Here is a 19,358-nt window from a genome sequence, read left to right on the forward strand (position 1 = left end):
CACACACTCTCACATGCACATATGATAACAGAAGTAGTCCAAATTTATGATGCTGTGTTTACTTCTAATTTTGTAACAAATTTCTAGAATTACTAAGTGTTGTTGCTAGTCCCCACACACTGAGAATTTAGATTTACGGATTTGTCATATAAGGTTCATAGATTAGTACTAGGCTAACTGACCTTGTGAGCCATTTTAAGTCTAGCCAATTATCTCTTGTGAGACTCAAACCCTGCACCTTGTGTTTATAAGGCAAACACCTTAACCATTAGGCCACCCTCCCAACCCTATAATGACTAGCAGCAGCTGAGAAGGACTCTGGGACAGGAAGTACAGCTTGGCACTCATAACAAGGATACCTATTTAGACATGTTCTATTATTTTTTTGTTATCTGTACATTATATATAACACCAAACTTCACTGTACTTGTCTATGGTATATACATGTGTGTGTTTATATATATATATATATATATATATATATATATATATATATATATATATACACACACACATACACACACACACACACACACACACACACACACACACACACACACACACACACACACACACATGGATGCCCTTCAGAACACTGAAAACTCAAAAGACTGAAAATCAAAATATCTAAAACTCAGAATATTGAAAATGGAATTGCCCTTTATCCAGTGTTATGTGATCTTGGAGTTGGTATATATAATTAGCAGGGGGCGTAGGGGATGCAGACCCCCACATGAGGGGTACAGGGGTGCTTGCCCCTTGCATTAAAAATATTTTTGATATTTTGAGTTTTAGATATTTTGATTTTCAGTCTTTTGAACTTTCAGTCTTATGACAAAGACCCCTCTATGGGTCTATGTCATAAGACTGAAAGCTCAAAAGACTGAAAATCAGAATATCTAAAACTCAAAATATCAAAAAATCAGAATATCTAAAACTCAAAATATCAAAAATATTTTAGATATTTTGATTTTCAGTCTTTTGTGTTTTCAGTGTTCTGAAGGACATCCATATGTGTATATATATATATATATATATATATATATATATATATATATGGCTCGGATTACCTTTATACGTGCATAGTGCACATATGTGAAACTGGATTGTGTGAAAGGACGTTTTCTAGTTTTCGTATAGATGAAAAAAATGCATCGAATGTGCAATGAGTGAATGCACAGTGACATTCGCTCATTGCACATTCGGCATTTTGGGTGTGGATTGCACTACAGTGGGGATTGGGAAATGGACCCTTTCCCTACTGTAGTGCGATCTCGGAGTTAGAATATTAAAGTGGGGGGTGTGGGTGGTGCAGCCCCCACATGGGGGGTGCAGGGGGGCTTCCCCCTGCATTACATTGTGTGTTCGACGTTGGAGTTTGAAACTCAGCTAATCTGCTGTTCGATTTGTTGAGTTTCGAACTTCCATGACATTTGACATCCAGAATTCTGAATTTTGGTTCGCCCAATGGGCCAATCAACAACATGACTTTCAACATTTCAAAGGTAAACCTATGGATCTACGTTGATTCGTTGAAAACACATTTGGTCGAAAGTTAGTTTCTTCAGCACACTTCACTGAAAGCTCACTTCATCGAAAACTCATTTCACTGAAACTCATTTCATCAAAAGTTATACGTGGCCTTTTCCTTTTGTAGCACAACCCTGGAGTTAGAATATTAAGTAAGGGGGGATGGTGTGGGGGGCACAGCCCCCACAATGGGGGGGTGTAAACATTTTAAACCATACACGTATACTTCTAAGTTAAATAAATAGCTCTTTCCAAAAGACAACTTATAACCAATCTATCACACCCCACAATGTGGAGGGGTTGTGCCCCACACCCCCCCTTACTTAATATTCTAACACACACACTTCCGCTTTCATGCACACAAGCACCGATGCACTCACACACGCAGACTGAAACACAAACACTCACGGCAATTTCCCAGATCTTGTTTGCAAGAAAGTAAATAGATACATAATAATCAGCAACGATCAATAACTATGTCCATACAAACAGAATACTCTGTATTATTATCCATGCCAGGTGGATGGACAACTACAACCAGTTCAGACAGCATAACTCATAGTCCACCAGTTCCTCCACAAAACAGGAAGGGGGAAAGAGGGTGGGATGCAAGAATGTAGGCGAGAAGGACTACAAACATGGAACATTATGGTAAGTACATAACTTCTTTATGTTATGTAGTCCTATCTCGCTGTAATTTTTGCTGGATGGGACAGCATCCCTAGCACCTTTATCCCAGGTGGCTTAAGCAAAGAGACTCTTCAGCACAGTGGACCCAGAGTATGACCTGTCCTGGGAGGCCAAATCCAATTTGTAATGAGTGACAAAGGTATGAGGTCTTGCCCAAGTAGCTTCTGCACAAATGGTATCAATTGGGAGTTTAGACCTAAAGGCATAAGAAGTAGATACTGCTCTGGTTGAATGGCCTTTTACTTTGGCTGGTAATTGTTTGCCAGCAGCTTTGTAAGCAAAGGAAATGCAGTCTGAAAGCCATTTAGATGAGGTGACCTTAGAAACAGGCAATCCTTTATTTTTATCTGAAAAGGAAGCAAATAATTGGTCTGATTTTCGAAATTCTTTAGTCTTGTGCAGGTAAAACCTGAGAATTCTGTGGACATTCAAATGGTGTAGTCTGCATTCTGATTTATTAGTATGATTTGGGAAGAAAGCTGGTAGTTTGATGGTTGTGTTGAGATTATGCTCTGAACATACCTTAGGAAGAAAGGAAGGATTAGCTCTAATTGAGACTCTATCCTTATGGAAAATAATGTAAGGAGGTCAAATGGTGAGGGTTTGCAATTCAGAAACTCTCCTAGCAGACGTTATAGCCACTAAGAATAATGTCTTCCAAAACAAGAATTTCAGATCTGATGAAGAAGAGGGTTTAAAGGGTAGAGAAATTAAAGATGTAAGAACTAGGTTTAGATTCTAGGGCTCTGGTGGTTGCCTGATTGGAGGTCTGAGAAGGAGGACGATGAAGAAGAGGGTTCAAAGGGTGGAGAAATTAAAGATGTAAGAACTAGGTTTAGATCCCAGGGCTTCGGTGGTTGCCTGATTGGAGATCTGAGGAGGACTCCTTTCAAAAAGGTTTTGCATAAAGAGTGGGACATGATTGGATTTTTCATATAGCCAAAATGATAATTAGAGATGGCAGCTAACTGAACTCTAATAGTAGCAGCAGCAGTTCCTTAATGAAAAATAGATGTCAGGAAGGACAGGATAGACTCTATAGGAGCTGAGTAGGGATCTATGCCTTGGTTTGCTGCCCGAATGGAGAACCTTTTCCATTTACTGGAATATAATTTCCTGGTGGAAGGTTTGTGTGAAGAAATCAGAATGTGTTTGACTGTAGGGGAAAGGGAAACATACCTGGATATTCGTGGAACTGGAGCAGCCGTGCTGTCAATTTCAGGGTTTGGATAGTAGGATGGAACTGTCCTGACTAATGAATCAGGAGGTCTGGAGATGGTTCCAGAATCCATGGTTCCTCCAAGAGATAGGGCCACAAGAAGGGGAACCAGACTTGGTGAGGCCAGTAAGGAGCAATGAGGATCAGAGTACTCCTCAACAGTTTTGATTTTTGAATTACTTTTGGAATGAGAGGAAGGGGTGGAAAAGCATAAAGGAGTCCCGGAGGCCAATTCTGGACCAGAGCATCCCTGGGTGACATCCCCAGATGGGGAATTAGGGCAAAGTAGCTGCTGCATTTCGTGTTCATGTATGTGGTGAATAGGTTGCAGCAAGGCTGGCCCTATTTGCGAAAAATCTCTTCTGCAACTTCTGACTTCAGGGACCGCTTGACTGAGTTTGTCTGCTATCACATTGGACTGCCCCGGGATGTGCGTTGCTACCAGAAAATGTTCAGTGTCCATCACCCATTTCCATACTCTTAGTGCCTCTCGACATAGAGGGTAGGATTTGGTTCCCCTTGCTTGCTTATATACCACACTACAGACATGTTGTCTGACTGAATCACAACTGTCCCAGTGGGAAGAGAACTGTGAAGTACTTGCAACTTATATAGCACTGCTCTCATCTCCAGAACATTTATGTGCAAGTGGTTCTCGTGATCCTGCCAAGTACCTTGGACCATCATTCCCAGATAATGCCCCCTCCACCCTATCTGGGAGGCGTCCGTGGTCAAGACTGCATTTTCTTGAGGAGGAGCAAGTGGGTGACCTAGATGAAGTTGATCGGTATGTAACCACCATGTTAGATCCTTCTTGCAGGAGTTTGTGATGAATATTTGGTGAGACGGGGGAGATCCTGCATTGACCACTGGGCAAATAGTAGCCACTGAAGTACTCTCATGTGCAGATGGGCTAGGGGAACTAAGAGAATGGTGGAAGCCATAGTCCCTAGGACCTGAAGGACTATCCTGGCCTGTACTTTATCTCTCTTCAGCAAGAATCTGACTTGGTCGTGTAATGATTCTATCCTTTCTGGTGTCAGCTTTGCTATCATGGTGGTTGAGTCTATTTCTGAGCCTAAGAATAAAATGTGCTGTGATGGAGATAAGGCTGATTTTTTTAGGTTTATTGTAATGCCTAATCTGGCGCACAAGGATAGAGTCTCGTCCCTGGTTCTGATTAGTTGGTACTTGGTGGAAGCAGTGAGGAGCCAGTTGTCTAGGTATGGAAACACCTGGAATCCTTGATGTCTCGGGTGAGCTGTTACCATTGCCAAGCATTTGGTGAACACTCTGGGGGCTGTAGTGAGGCCAAAGGGCAGTGTTCAAAACTGAAAATGACTGGATCCCAGCCGAAATCGTAGGTGTCTTCTGGAGTGCCTGTCCATTTTGATGTGGTAGTATGCATCTTGAAGATCTATTGAGCATATCCAATTGTCTTTCCCAATAAAGGGAAATATCGACTGGAGAGTGATCATTCAGAACTTTGATTTCTTTACAGACTTATTGAGTTTGCTGAGATCTAGAATTGATCTCCAGTCCCCTGTCTTTTTTGTAACTAAAAAGAATCGTGAGTAAGTTCCGGATCCTATTTGCTCTGTGGGGACTTCCTGGATGACTCTTTTTGCAGCAACAAGAAAACCGCTGATGTTGCATGGTCTAACTGAATGGGTGGCATGCTGGTAGAGACTGGTTTACTGGAGGATCAGAAATAAAGGGAATAAGGTAATATCTGGATATTATGGTTTGTACCCAACGATCTTGGGAAATTTGTAGCCAGGCGTTTGGGTACAGTGAAAGATGCCCCCACGACTGCCTGCAGAGATGGACAGTCAGGCAACACCTCAGGGGCGATGGAAGGGATAATCAGAGAAAGTATCTCCATCTCCCTGATGTTGCAGACCTCCTCTGCTGTGAGGGCAGCATCTTCTGTTATATCCTCCTCCTCTGCCTCTAGGGGAGGGTTGACCTTGTGCCTGAGGGAAACCTTTTTGGGATTTACGGAACCACATTTTTCCTCCCGTTTGACCCTTGGGATAGGGTCTAGAAGGAAGGGAGAAAAGGACTCTGACAGGAGATAAGGTTTTCCCTTCCTGCTCGCACCTGGTCAAAGTCTCTTTTACCTGCGTTCCAAAAAGAGTTGAATCATCAAAGGGGACGTTGGTAAAGGAAGACTTAAAGGATTCCGTGAAGTTACACAGACACATCCAGGAATGTTTCCTAAGATAAATTCCTGCTGCGGCTGCCCTGCTCGCTCTGTCCACTGCATAGGAAATCAGCCTCATGGAGGAGTTAGCTATAGATGTAAGGGTGGAGAGCTGCGCAGATACCTTGTCCATGGATCCCGAAGCTACTGAACCCTGAAGGGTGTCTCCCAACCCTTTCAGGAGATCCTTTTGAAGTCTAGTAAAATGGGACAGGTAATTTAGCGATCTTAAGGTAAATGCCACTGGAGAGAAGGTATGCTTTCCATACCTATCCATCGTCCTGGACTTCTTATTAGGAGGATGGATATTGGAAGATGTCTTGGACAACTCCTTTTTCACAGCCGCTGCTACCACCATAGCATCAACAGGAACTCCATTAGAAAGAAAGGACTTATCTTCCGGAGTAGTCATAAATTTGATTGGCCTCCTTGGGACAGGCTCCACTGTGCCCGGGGAGGTCCAGGCTTTCCAGGATATGACCCCCAAGAGCTGGTCATAAGGTGGTGTCACCCAGGAGGTGGAAGGTCGGGAACCAAAGGCCTCAAGGTACATTGACACGTCCTCAGTAGGGTTAGAGGTCTTCCAATCACCCCTCTGTCTAAGGATTTCAAGGATGTCAAAAAACAAGACATCCTCAGAGGGGGATCTAGGGGACCCTTCTGACTCATCCAAATCAGTGTCTGATGTGACAGACACAGGTGAGTCAATGTGCTTCCTCTTACAAAGTCACTTCTTAGGAAGCTCTCCAGTGGGATACTCTGGGGAGGTCTCGAAAGGGGGGGACACCTCCAATGGGGGCTGCTTAAGTCTCTGGTTCCCTACACTGAAGGGGTGGCAAGGGAGAAGAGGTTGCTACCAGCTGCTGGTGGGACATCGGGTCCAAAGGCAGGGCTTTGGCACTGGAGAAAGTTTTTTCTATTGCTTTGAAGGCCTTTCCACCCCACTCCGAAGACGACCTCCATTCCGAGGAGATGGAAGGTTGGCAATGAGCAGGAGGGACAGGTTCCAAAGCAGATGAGGGAACCGAGCTCAGTCGAGCCGAAGCACAGAGGGGGAGAGCAACTGAGAATAGAGTTATCAGTTCCGAGGAAGCAGGAGGAATTCTCAGAACCGAAGGATCCAACACAGAAGAACCCAAAGTGTTTGGATCCTACAGCGAAGCAGTCGGAGGAGGAGCAGTAGTCTGTAAATCGGATGTCTCCGAAGCCTTTGAGTCTGGAAGAGCTAACTTTTTAGCCAGAGCCGGGTCACAGAGCAGCCTCTTCACCACCAGCTCGATGTCCTCATCTGAAAGTGTCCTGGAGGAAAGGGTGGAGACAGAAGGAGATCTCCTCCTCTCTAAAATAGGAGACCTCAATGTCAGTGAAACAGGGCCGATAGCTGGAGAGTGTCTCGATACCGAAGGTTGCCTCAGTACAGAAGAAACTGACGGCAACAAGACAGAAGAAGCAGAACTGGAGCCAGAACTCTTTGGCTCCGCCGCTTTAGAGTTTTTAGACGGTTCTGATGCTGGAACCAAAGATTTTCTCTTCACAGTTTTGGGAGCTGTCTGACCAAGTTCCAGCTGTTCCTGGAAGGAACTAGTCATAAGACCCCTGTTTATTTATTTACATTTCCTCTCATTAAGAACCCTAGTACTGAAGGCATGGCAAAAGGTACAGGGTTCTTGTAAGTGAGTCTCTCCCAGATAGTACACACAGCTAGTTCCTTATGTTCTCTGTCTTTCTCTTTGGACATGCAGACAAGAAAACAAGGCTAATAACAATTTTAATAACAACAATACTAACTATAACTAACTAAAGTTTGTGAAGTGGAGAAAAAGTTTTTTTTTTTTTTTTTTTTTTTTTTTTTTTATAGGAAGACGGACTAACACTCAGGGAGGAAAGGACCTCTAATTTAAACAGGCAACTATGGCCCTCTAACTAAAACAGGCAGTACAATCCTAAAAAGTGGAATAGGGGATCAAGCACTCAACAACAATCACACAGGTAATAACAACTATTAAAGGCAGAAAGTGAAGAAAAAAGGACGAGAAATAATAAGATTTATCAAAAATCTTCTACTTAGCCAACGAGCCAGTAAGGAGACAACCTTGAAGCTTTCGCGGCAAACGAGATCTGGGGAATTGCCGTGAGGCACCATGGGATAGGGGTTAGCCTTGAGCTAGTAAATGCTCTCGAGCTTTAGTATCAGCTGAATCAGAGCTGAGAATCGGCTCCGAACCCATCCAGCAAGAATTACGGTGAAATAGGACTACATAACATCAGTTATATTTCAAGAAGCCTCTAAAGTGTGGGATGAGCAATGATTTAAATGCATTTAATGGTTCCATTTGTAACATGTAGCAGGCTTGTTCTTTCAGAGAGGTTGAAGGGAGGGCAGTACAGTGCATGAGCTTCTGACAGATGACAACAAAGATGGTAGAAGGATTATAAAGGTTGAGATTAGAGTGTGAATGAAGGGGGAAATTAAAAAAAAAGAAGCACATGCATATGGTTGTATACCAAAGGGGAAAGAGGCAGTTCTGGTGATCAGGAAGGTATTGGCAAAACAAAGCAATGTACAGTCATGAGTAAGGGTATCCATTAAAGTTATTAAATTTTGATTAGGCTTTCTGGAAATTTGTGATATTTTGGGATAGCATAATCGAGTTTAGGGATCAGTAATTTTTTTTTTTTTTTTTTTGCTATGGCAACATGAATTTCAGTGCTAAGGAGTTGAGTAACTTTGTATGATTAATTTAACTGTGGCATAACACTTTTGATAAGGATTGAGACACTGATGGTATAAGTTTAGGATGGGGTTAAGAGTTATGCTCAGATATCTGTATATAATTACTTGCAAGATGACAATACCCAGTAGTTAGTGATTCATAGTGGAAATGCAGCATTTACCTTTGGAACAGTGCTAAAGAGCATAAGATTGGATTTAGATGTACTAACCAGGAAATCATTGATAAAGCATCAGGAAAATAATTTGTTAAGGTCAGTTTGAAGGGTAGCTTGTATGTGGGCAGTGTTTGGGCTTCCTCTAAGTATAATATGTTCATCTGCCTACAACAGAAATGGTCAATTGTGTAGCTAAATTAAAAAAACAGTCAATAATTGATCCATGGAGTGCACCTGCAGTAGGAGAGCCAGGAGATGATAAGGTATTACCAAATAGCAATTGCACCATATAACTGGTGAGGTAATTTCTGAACCACTGAGTAGTGCCACCACAGTTTGTCAAGTAAGAATTATTTGGTCAATTACCTTTTTAGGTCAATAAACAATGGTCCTTTTTATCAGATTAGAAAGGATATGATCAGTGGCTTGGAACTAGGAAATCTGTACACTGTTTTTCCTGTATTATGAAGAAGAAGGAAAGGGCTTGGCAGTAGGTTCATGAAGCTTAGCAGATATGGGACTTTTAACCATAGCAAGTAGGAAGATTATGGCAGTTTTTCAACTAATAAATAAAGAAATGGTTTGCAGAAAGGGGCTGTAGTTAAATATTATGAGTTTATAGATATATGAATATGTTTTTTCTGAAGAATCAGAATGGAAAATATTTGATAAAATTAACAGAACAATGAGGACCTGGAAGCAGAATGCAAGAAGATCCTGCTATTGTTAGTGTGTCTTGATGCAGAGAAGACATTCAATAGAGTTACTTGGGATTTTATGAGTATGGCAGTGTCAGAAATGTCAGGGAAGAAAACTGTTATAACTAAGGAAATGATTCTTTAGAGTTGGGATATAGAAACAGAATTGTCTAGAAATAGTAAGGCCCTAGTAAGTTTAATGCTGCTGCCTGCCAAAAAGCGATTACTAGAAAATGGAAATTAAAAGTCAACTAACTATAACAAAATTACTGAATGTTGTAAATGAGATAAGGGAAGGGAAGATCTTTAGAAAAGGGCAGGAGCAAGCTACATAGAAATAAAAGCAATATGTGGGAAAAAGACAGGCAGAAAAATGTTCAGGAGGAAAATTGAAATTTCAGGAAAGACAGTGATTGAGCAATCTAAGTAGTGCTAAACTGAATAGTAATAGTTAAGAAATAAACCATATATGTATAATGAATGAAAAGGAAAAATTTATGTACTGTGGATATAAAAAATTTACACGCCCCTGTTAAAATGCCAGGTTTTTGTGAAAAAAAAAACGAGACCACAGTAAATCATTTCAAAACTTTTCCCACCTTAATGTGACCTATAACCTGTACACTTCAATTGAAAAACAAACAAATCTGTAGTGGAAAAAATATAAAAAATGTACGATACGCTAGTTGCATTAGTGTGCACACCCTTAAACTAAAACTTTGTTGAAGCACCTTTTGCTTTAATTTCAGCATTCAGTCTTCTTGAGTACATACCTGCCATCAATTAAAGAGACTCTGATTAACCTCAAATAGAATTCAGCTGTCCTAGTAGGATTTTCCAGACATTTACTCAGTTGCCTGCTACAGCAAAAGCCATGGTTCCCAAAGAGCTTACAAAGCATTAAAGGGATCTATTGTTGAAAGGTATCAGTCAGGAGAAGGGTACAAAAACATTTCCACAGCATTGGCTATACCATGGAACACAGTGGAGACAGTCAGCAAAAAGTGGAGAAAATATGAGACAACAGTGACGTTGCAAAGAACTGGACGTCCCTCCAAACCTGATAAAAAGACAAGATGAAAACTGGCCAGGGAGGCTGCCAAGAGACCTACAACAACACTGAAGGAGCTGCAGGAATTTCTGCAAGTACTGCTTGTGTACTACATGTGACAACAATCTCCATATTCTCAATATGTCTGGACTATGGGGTAGGGTTGCAAGACAGATGCCTTTTCTTACACAGAAAAACACCCAGGCTTGGCTAACATTTGCAAAACAATACATCAAGTTTTCCAAAAGCATGTTGGAAAATGTGTTATGGTCTGATGAGACCAAGGTTGAATTTTTTGGACACAATATACACAAAAGGTACATTTGGCACAAAAACAACATTTTGCATCACCAAAAGAACACCATCTCCAAAGTGAAGCATGGTGGCGGCAGTATCATGCTTTGGGGTTGCTTTTATTCAGCTGATACTGGGGCTTTAGTCAAGGTGGAGGGAATTATCAACAGTTCCAAATACCAGTCATTTTTGACCCAAAACCTTCAAGCATCTGCTAGAAAGCTGAAGATGAAGAGGAATTTCACCTTTTAACATGACAATGACCCCAAGCATACATCCAAATCAACAAAAGAATGGCTTCACCAGAAGAAATTAAAGTTTTGGAATGGCCCAGACAGAGCCCAAACCTAAATCCAATAAAAAATCTGTAGGATGACCTTAAGAGGGCTATGCACAGGAGATGCCCTCGCAATCTGACAGATGTGATGCGCTTTTGCAAGGAAGAGTGGGCAAATATTGCCAAGTCAAGATGTGCCATGCTGATAGACTCCTACCCAAGAAGACTGAAAGATGTAATTAAATCAAAAGGTGCATTAGTTTAAGGGTGTGCAAACTTACGCAACCAGCATATTGTACATTTTTTTTTTATATATTTTTTTTCCCCTAACAGATTTGTTTGTTCTTCAATTGAATTATACAGGTTATAGGTCACATTAAAGGTGGGAAAAGTTTTGAAATGATTTATTATGGCCTAATTTTTTTATATCACAAAAACCTGGCATTTAAACGGGGGGGGGGGGGGTGTAATCTTTTTATATCAACTGTAACTGCAGCTGTACGTGTACTCATGTCACTGTATACCATGTGAAGTTAGTGAAGGCGTTTAAAAAAAGAATCAAGCTGGAATGCAATTCTCTGTTTTGTTGATCTTTCCTTTTCAAAAGGAACACACGTACAGCAGATTAAGGTGGTCCTAAAAGTAACTGACTGGTTGATGGGTTAAATTTCAGTGACTGATAAGGAAGAAGCTGATGTAAAGGTAGAGGTATAAGTAGTCTAGCAATTCATGCTATTAAATTTTTGGCTGTATTTAATGAGGAGGTGGAATTTGTTTGCAATGAAAGGAGTTCATTTTCATTAAGAGATCATATGTCTCACAAATGGTTTTACTTCTCTATCGAATAACTTGGGGTTTGAGAAGACGCAATATGTAATAACATAAGCATATCAGTCACACCCTTCCCCAAACTATCTGGGCTGCACTCCATCAGTAGTCATGCAGCCACTAGTACACCCACATCTTATTCCTGGGATAGGAGAGATGTCTGTTGGCCACTACATGCAATCCCTCCCAGCTAGCCCCACCTATGGACTGTGTCTGTTCTTGAATTCAGGGCATCATCTGCGAAGATGGGCATCTTGCTTCAGTCACATCAGGCTGCCATGGGAAAGTAGCTTTATTTTACTTATTTATTTATTTATTTTTGAGTCAGGTAGAGTGCAAATAGTAATATGTGCGCACAGACTGTTTAAAGAGAAGAAAGTATTAAAGTTAAGCTTTAAGGTGAAAAGTGGAGCACTGACACTGCAAGCTGAATCTTTACAGATGAACAGTGATTCACTATGAGTGAAAAGGGAACTTAAAAAAATGGAATGTGGTGTGGGTGTAAGTGGTCAAGATATCATGTGGAAGAGTAGACTGGTGAGGGAAGATGGGCAATGTGTAGAGTAGTTTTTCAGAGACGTGAAATACTAGTGAAATGTTGTTGATGCATTACATAATCATAGCCTCAGAAGGAGGGGTGTGGTAAAGACTTTAGCATGTATGCGTACACGATTGAGGGGTCTGGTGATTGTAAGTGAAGCAAAGTGTGGACAGAGAAGGAATGTGCTATTTCCCAAGTAAAACAGAACAGTACTAAGGTAGGCTGCAATATTTCCTCTGTTTAACATATATAATTTAGAAAATAGTGTTGGAGATTAACCACAGTCCAAAAATTAACTGAAGGCCACTTCAGTTATGCATAAATGAGGTAGGGCTAACAGAATGACACACTGTGCACAGACTGCAAAATTAAATACTAGGTAGAGGATGTGATGTCAAAGGAAAGAGTGTATACAACTGTACAGAAGGGTATTACGGAACAGTACAGAGATAATAGTCCTAGCGGGGAACAAATGGAAGTTGATGGGAGAGACAGTTAAAAAGATGGAAGGCTTGGTACTATTAGCGCATTATGGTAGCTGAACAGAGATGAGGGCAAAATTAGGATAAAGAGGCAAAGAAGGGTAGGTAAAGGAGGGAGATGAGCTGCAACTATAGCTTTATTTAAGTGGAAAAGGTTTTACGTGTAGGAGAGGTAGACAGGTAGGAGTAAATGAATAATTACACTGGGATTAATAAAGAAAGTAAGAACTATACTGCCACCACATTTTAAAGTACAGGAGTAAATACAGTAAAGAAAGAAGTAAGAAAAAAAGGGATTGGTACAGCAGAGAGAGAACTTCACTACCACCACAATTTGGAAGGTACAGGTGGGTGAGTGTGAAACATTTCGGTTAGTGATGAGGAGAATTCTACAGTGCTAAGAACGGTTGAGTAGACATGTATGAAGTTAGCGGAGGATTTGAAGTGTTACGTAAGGATGAGGAGTGGCCAAGAGGAGAGTGGTCTTGTCAAAAAAAGAATGTACAAGGTACGGAGAGATACAAGTGAACAGCATGCTACACACAAGGAGAAAAGGAGCTGTATTATGGACAAGTTTGTAATGTTAGGCAGGGCACTGGCAGCATCTAGACTAGTGTTGCTCTGCCATTGAAATATTTTAATACAAAGTTAAAGACTGCAAGGCTAACAGAATAACACAGGGTCTAGACTAGTGTTGATCTGCCACTGAAATATTTTAATACAAAGTTAAAGACTGTAATGAGAATGTTTATGTGGGATGACTTTCAGAAATGTTTCTTCAAATAAAAGGAGTCAAATGCAAAGACAACCTATGAAAAAACATCATGGAAAAAACTGTTAAAGATTTAAACACAGTAAGCAGTCATGTAGGCTACACAAACATATAAGCAACAAAGGAGAGAAAACATTAACAACCAAGTGACGATTTCAGAAATATAGTAAGAAGAAAAACAGGAATACTGCATGGGTCTGTTTGTCTTTTTCTGTCCAAAGAAATCCATGTCTGTGTATATGTGTGTGTGTATATATATATATATATATATATATATATATATATATATATATATATATATATGGATCCCTATCAGATGATAGAAACTTCGTTTGACTGAATCACATTTGACTGAGACCATAAGATTGAAATTTCAAAATACTGAAAATCACTTGACTGAAATCTATAATATTGAAATCTTACAAAGCTAAATTTCAACATACTGAATTGTAAAGTGGACGATATAAAACCAGAATAGGTGGGGGGTTGTGCCCCCACCCCCCATCTATATATACTAACTCCAGGATCACACTACAGTGTGGAAAACGTATATGCCCTTTTCCCCACTGTAGTCCAATCCTGAAGTTAGTATTTTTCCCACTGTAGTGCAATCCTGGAGTTAGTATATATAGTTAGGCAGGGGTGTGGGGGCACAGCCCCCCACAATGGGGAGTGTGGGGGCATAGCCCCCCACCTATTCTGGTTTTATATCATCCACTTCAATTCAGTTCAGTAGTGCTAAGGGAAATTTATCAAATGAATGCACAAGATTTCCTCTTCCTGTTTCTTTAGACTCTGAAGGTATCATGAACATTATTACCAAGAACTGGAGTACAGTATTATTAAAAAAGTCAAGAGTTAGTTAAAGCTTTAGGGACTAGCCCTTCATATTCATATAAGAAACCCCATTCTTTAAAGTCCCTTTTTGAGTCCAATCCTTCACAAAATATGTTGCTCAGGTTAAGTCCCCCAGGTATGTATACCTGTGGAAGATGTGTTTGTTGCCAACATATTGCTCAAGTGGATACATTTCTATTGAGACCACTTCATTTTACGTTTCATTTTGTAGAAAAGTTTGATTGCAATTCCACTAACATTGTCTCCTTAGGAGTGTGCTCTTCTTGCGATGCCTTTTATGTGGGGAAAACCACTAGAAGACTCAGCTGACAGTGACTGTGAAAATGCTCTAGCCAAGCACATTAAAGTCAGCACTCATTGCTCCATTTTTAAATTCATTATGATTGAAAAAGTTTCCATTATTTTTGGTGACTGCAATTCATTAATGGAAGTAAAGGAACTCATATGGCAAGTGAGAATTAGGGCAGACATGCCCCCTGGATTAAATGGACATTTAAATGTAGATCGCATTCTTAGATGAAATGGATAATTGATGATATCATTAATACGCTAATTAGCCTTGCCTTATAGTGATACTAATGCTTAGTTGTGCTCCATATTTCTGATGAAGTTCGATGTGAAGCATTTTACGAACAAAAGCACTCAAATTCTAGTTATGTCTGTAGTGATTGCTTATTACAGCTCTTTATTTGTCTAATTCTGAACATAGTTCTTCCATTTTTCAGAATGTATTTTATATATATATATATATATATATATATATATATATATATATATATATTTTTACATATTTATTTACATAAATGCACACACACACATATGCAAACACGCGCGCGCGCGCGCACACACACACACACACACACACACTCACATGTTTTAGCAGGTGGAAAGATAGAAGAATTAATATCAACACATTTACAGTGATTGACTTAAGCTGTCATTTTGGAACTGAGTCAGAAATCTGTATAATCACTTGCACTGTCTGCAACCAATGTTAAACATGTTACCTATTAGTGCTAAGACACAAAAAGCATTCTCTTCGACTTTTTTATCTTTTACAATTGCTGTGGCAGCATTTTTCAGATGTTCAGATTTACTTTTATGTCAGCAATATGGCTGCATACTAGACACTGCCACAATCAGATAAGAATGTTTTTTAGCAAGTTGCAATTTGGCATTTAAGAACTTTCTAATAAACTTTAAAAATCAAGCTCCAAAATGTCTATATACCTTAGCAGTTCCAGATGTACATCTCCTGTGCTACTTACAGAAACTGGAATCTAAACCTTTAAAACACATCTTGATGGCGCTGCAAAAAAAAAAAAAAAAAAAAAAAAAGGCAAGCTGAGCATTCTTTGGAGAACCTGTTGTATATTTCCAGTTTCATAATACAATGACACATCTGCTCTTAAAGGCAAATGGAAGCCCACTCCTGACACTGTAGGTGTTTAAACATTGATCTTCCTTCATAAAGGAGCTCAATTTTATTCATTTGTACAACTCACAAAAAATGCTGGCAGGCCGTATGCTTCTCTGCTTGTCCTAATGAACTCCACTCAAGTGCCATTAGTGAACAGTTGCCAGCAGAAATGAATGGGAAAAATGCTTTTGTCTCCTCGTGTCCATTAAAGGAAGAAAGAAAGATGAAGTATAATAAAATGAGCCACTAAAAGAAACAAACCAGAATGCAAACGAGACCGAAAACATTTTAAAAGTGGAAGGCGAGAAAAGCAAATATAAAAAGAAATATTTTTGGCTCCAAGTGAATTGGAGAAACATCTGCTATTATTTGTTTGTTTATTACGCACTTCAGCTACAAGTCAAAAAGACAAAGAATTTTATGTTTGCTCTACTCCAAGGACAGATGCTCAGACAACAAAGTAAAGATGGGTAGTAATTAGGAAAGAAAAAATAATAAGAGTGGTGGCATGAGTCCAAAATGTTTCGCAAGAAATGTTTGCTTTATGGCTTTGTTTTTCAAATAAAAATATGCTGGTTACTTCCTCTTCACCCCCACTCCTCCAAACCCATGTTGTGTACCACTACAAGACTGATATTCCAAATTGGGCACCATGGATAGCAAGAAGTTAGGCAGATGTTTTACAGGCCACGGGAAGCTGTAGGCAGAGCATTATTAGCCTTTAGAGTTACAAATTTTGACGATGTTAACCCTCATCATGGCAGCTGCTTTGACATTCTGTATTGTTATGATTTCTTAAAGAAAAAACTCTGTCTGAAAGCCTGATATAAATGAAATTTATTACCATTACTGAAAAGCATTATGAAAAAAAAATCAAAAATTTAATTTCAACAAAACAAATGAGAAAAGCAAGCAAGATCATGCTTTAATGTACAACATGTCTGTCTGTGTCTCTCTGTCTCTCTCTCTCTCTCTCTATATATATATAGAGCGTAAGACAATAGATTTTTTTACCCCCTTTAGCCAGGTACCAGACATACACTATTCATCTTTCCTCATTAACACCTCCCTTATTACCACCCTTCCTATTAACAACACTTTTTATGCCAGAGCAGGACATGGGTGCCATTTCTGCCTAGGAGCGAATGAGGGCTTTACCTGTTAATCCTACCACTGGCCAGTTCCTGCAATCAGTGCACTCAGTCTGGATTGATACTACATGCATGACAGTCTAAGGTGTGGTCAAGAGCTAGCCAAAGCAGTCTGTAGGACACAAAAGCACTGACTTGTGTCTTCTAACAGGCTGCAGTTCTGCTTGAACAGCTCCCATTTCCTCTCTCCCTCAAGATAACAGAACTTGTCGTCAGCTTCTACATCCCATTATTTTCACTGACCTTCCAACAATCAAGATACTACTGCAACCAAAACTTATGATGCATGATGAGAAGTGTGTTACTATATGATAACATCACTTGTGATGTGCATCAAAACATGTTATTGTCAACAACATAATCATCATGGACTGCCTTATTTCCATTATTTAATAGTTAATTTACAACAGAAATAATAATAATAATAATAATAATAATAATAATAATAGTAATAATACTATGCTCAGTTAACTGAAACAATGTTATTGTTCAACACTATCACTGCTGCTGTGGTTACGTAACCAATTAGAATTCTCAAAAGAACAAACTACCATGCCAGTGGGGTGGTAGCTAAATAGTGACATTTGCCTTCAGAAAATGAATGCTACAATTACCACTCAGCAAGAGAATTATTTAAGCCATAGAACCCCAACCTGCATCTATACTACATTTTTTTAAATTTTTAAATACTAGAAATTTGCTTTTGTAATTACTCTAGTAAGCGATAATCCAGATCACTGACTAGAGAACTATTTAAAATGTTTAAGCACATTATCTGATGTAATAATGTCATTTGACAATAAACACTGGATTTATGCTGTGGGTGTTTTGTTACAATGGTATTCTGTGGTTTGTATATTAAGTAGCACTGTTCCACAACATACTACACAACATTTTAAGTCTTTTTTATAGCGGTGTTAAGATATGTGCATGTTTTATATTGCTTAAAAGCTGGTTCATGGGTAGAAAGTGTCATTTTGGATCAGCCCAGTTATGTAACTAAAAAAAAATAAATATGTTGCAAATAAGAAATTATTAAAATGCATTACAGTATGACTAAGAAATATTGCAGAATTAACAAAATAACTTGGTGCACTGGCTCGGTGAGAATACTGCTGTCATCTATGAAGTTGGTTCATGTTGAAGCTCACAATGTACGTTTGATAGCAAACATGTGTCTACTTAATAATTAGTCGATTTAGTTTATTTTGTTGAATGAGTAGATACTTTCAGGTCTATGACCTTTTTCTAGAGGAAACCCAGGATGTTTTTTTTTTAACCAAGGAGAGAAGAGGAATTTTAACAAGAATAAGAGAAATTCCTCAGTGACATGGCACTTTTTACATTTACCAGCATCTGCACCTTAGTTCTTATGTAAAGCTCAGTACCTCAAGAATACTGCACTGCAATATCAATAACTGAAAATGAAACCAGTCACCTGGTGTGATCACTAGAATCCACAGCCTACTCACATTTATCTGACATCAAAATGACTGTCCTGTACTTGTTCAACTATTGGTTGATAACTAGGGCTGCAAGCAGTCTGGGGAATATTATTTTTCACATTTGTTGTGCTTGTCATTTAGGAATTGTTTCAGTAAACACATATGTACTGTCCATAAATATGCTAGTGTCTGTAATTTTACATGTTTTATGTTTCACTCTGACTGTGTTTAGTTCACTTGTTATGTACTTTTCATAATCTTTGAATTTCTTTTCTGTAACTAGGTCATGCCAGGAAAAGAGGTATTTTGATTCTGTCCACCAACCTGCAAAATTAAAGGAATAAAAGGTAAGTGTGCTATATATATATGGGTCTGCTTTAAAACAGTGAAATTTCATAACATTGACATTCAAAAGATTGAGACCAAAACACTGAAATCCCAAAAAACTGAAAACCCAAAACAACGAAAAGTCAGAACACTAAAATGTTCTTCATAACATTGAAAACTACAGTGCACATGTAAATAAAATCCCCTCCACCTATAACAACACCTAACTAACAAACACACTTTCTACTACTTCTGCAGGGGGGGCAAGCCCCCTTGCCCCCCCATAAATGAAATATACCAACACCAAGATCACACTACAGTGGAAAAAAGTAAATTTCATAACCTCACTGTATGGCGATCGCAATACAGTGAGGTTAGAAATTAACTTTTTTCCACTGTAGTTTGATCTTGGAGTTGGTATATTTAATTTATGGGGGGGGGGGGGCAGAGTAGAAAGTGTGTTTGCTAGTTAGGTGTTGTTATAGGTGGAGGGGATGTTATTTACATGTGCGTTGTAGTTTTCAATGTTATGAAGCAAAGTTTCAGTGTTCTGAAGTTTCATTGTTTTGGGTTTTCATCGTTTTGCATTTTCAATATTATTGTCTCAATGTTATGAATTTCAACGTTATGAAATTTCAATGTTTTAAAATAGACACACACACACACACATATATATATAT

The 19,358-nt window shown here is 39.2% G+C and overlaps 1 protein-coding gene across 2 annotated transcripts in view; it reads right to left on the bottom strand.

The window, feature by feature from the left end:
* The window catches only part of LOC122812269 (nuclear factor 1 X-type-like), a 2,275,854-nt gene that overhangs the window by 1,308,396 nt on the left and 948,100 nt on the right, over positions 1-19,358 (bottom strand). The window lies entirely within an intron of this gene.

This window comes from Protopterus annectens, chromosome 9.part0, assembly GCF_019279795.1.
Source record: "Protopterus annectens isolate FY-2018-M chromosome 9.part0, PAN1.0, whole genome shotgun sequence".
Taxonomy (NCBI): Eukaryota; Metazoa; Chordata; order Ceratodontiformes; family Protopteridae; genus Protopterus; species Protopterus annectens.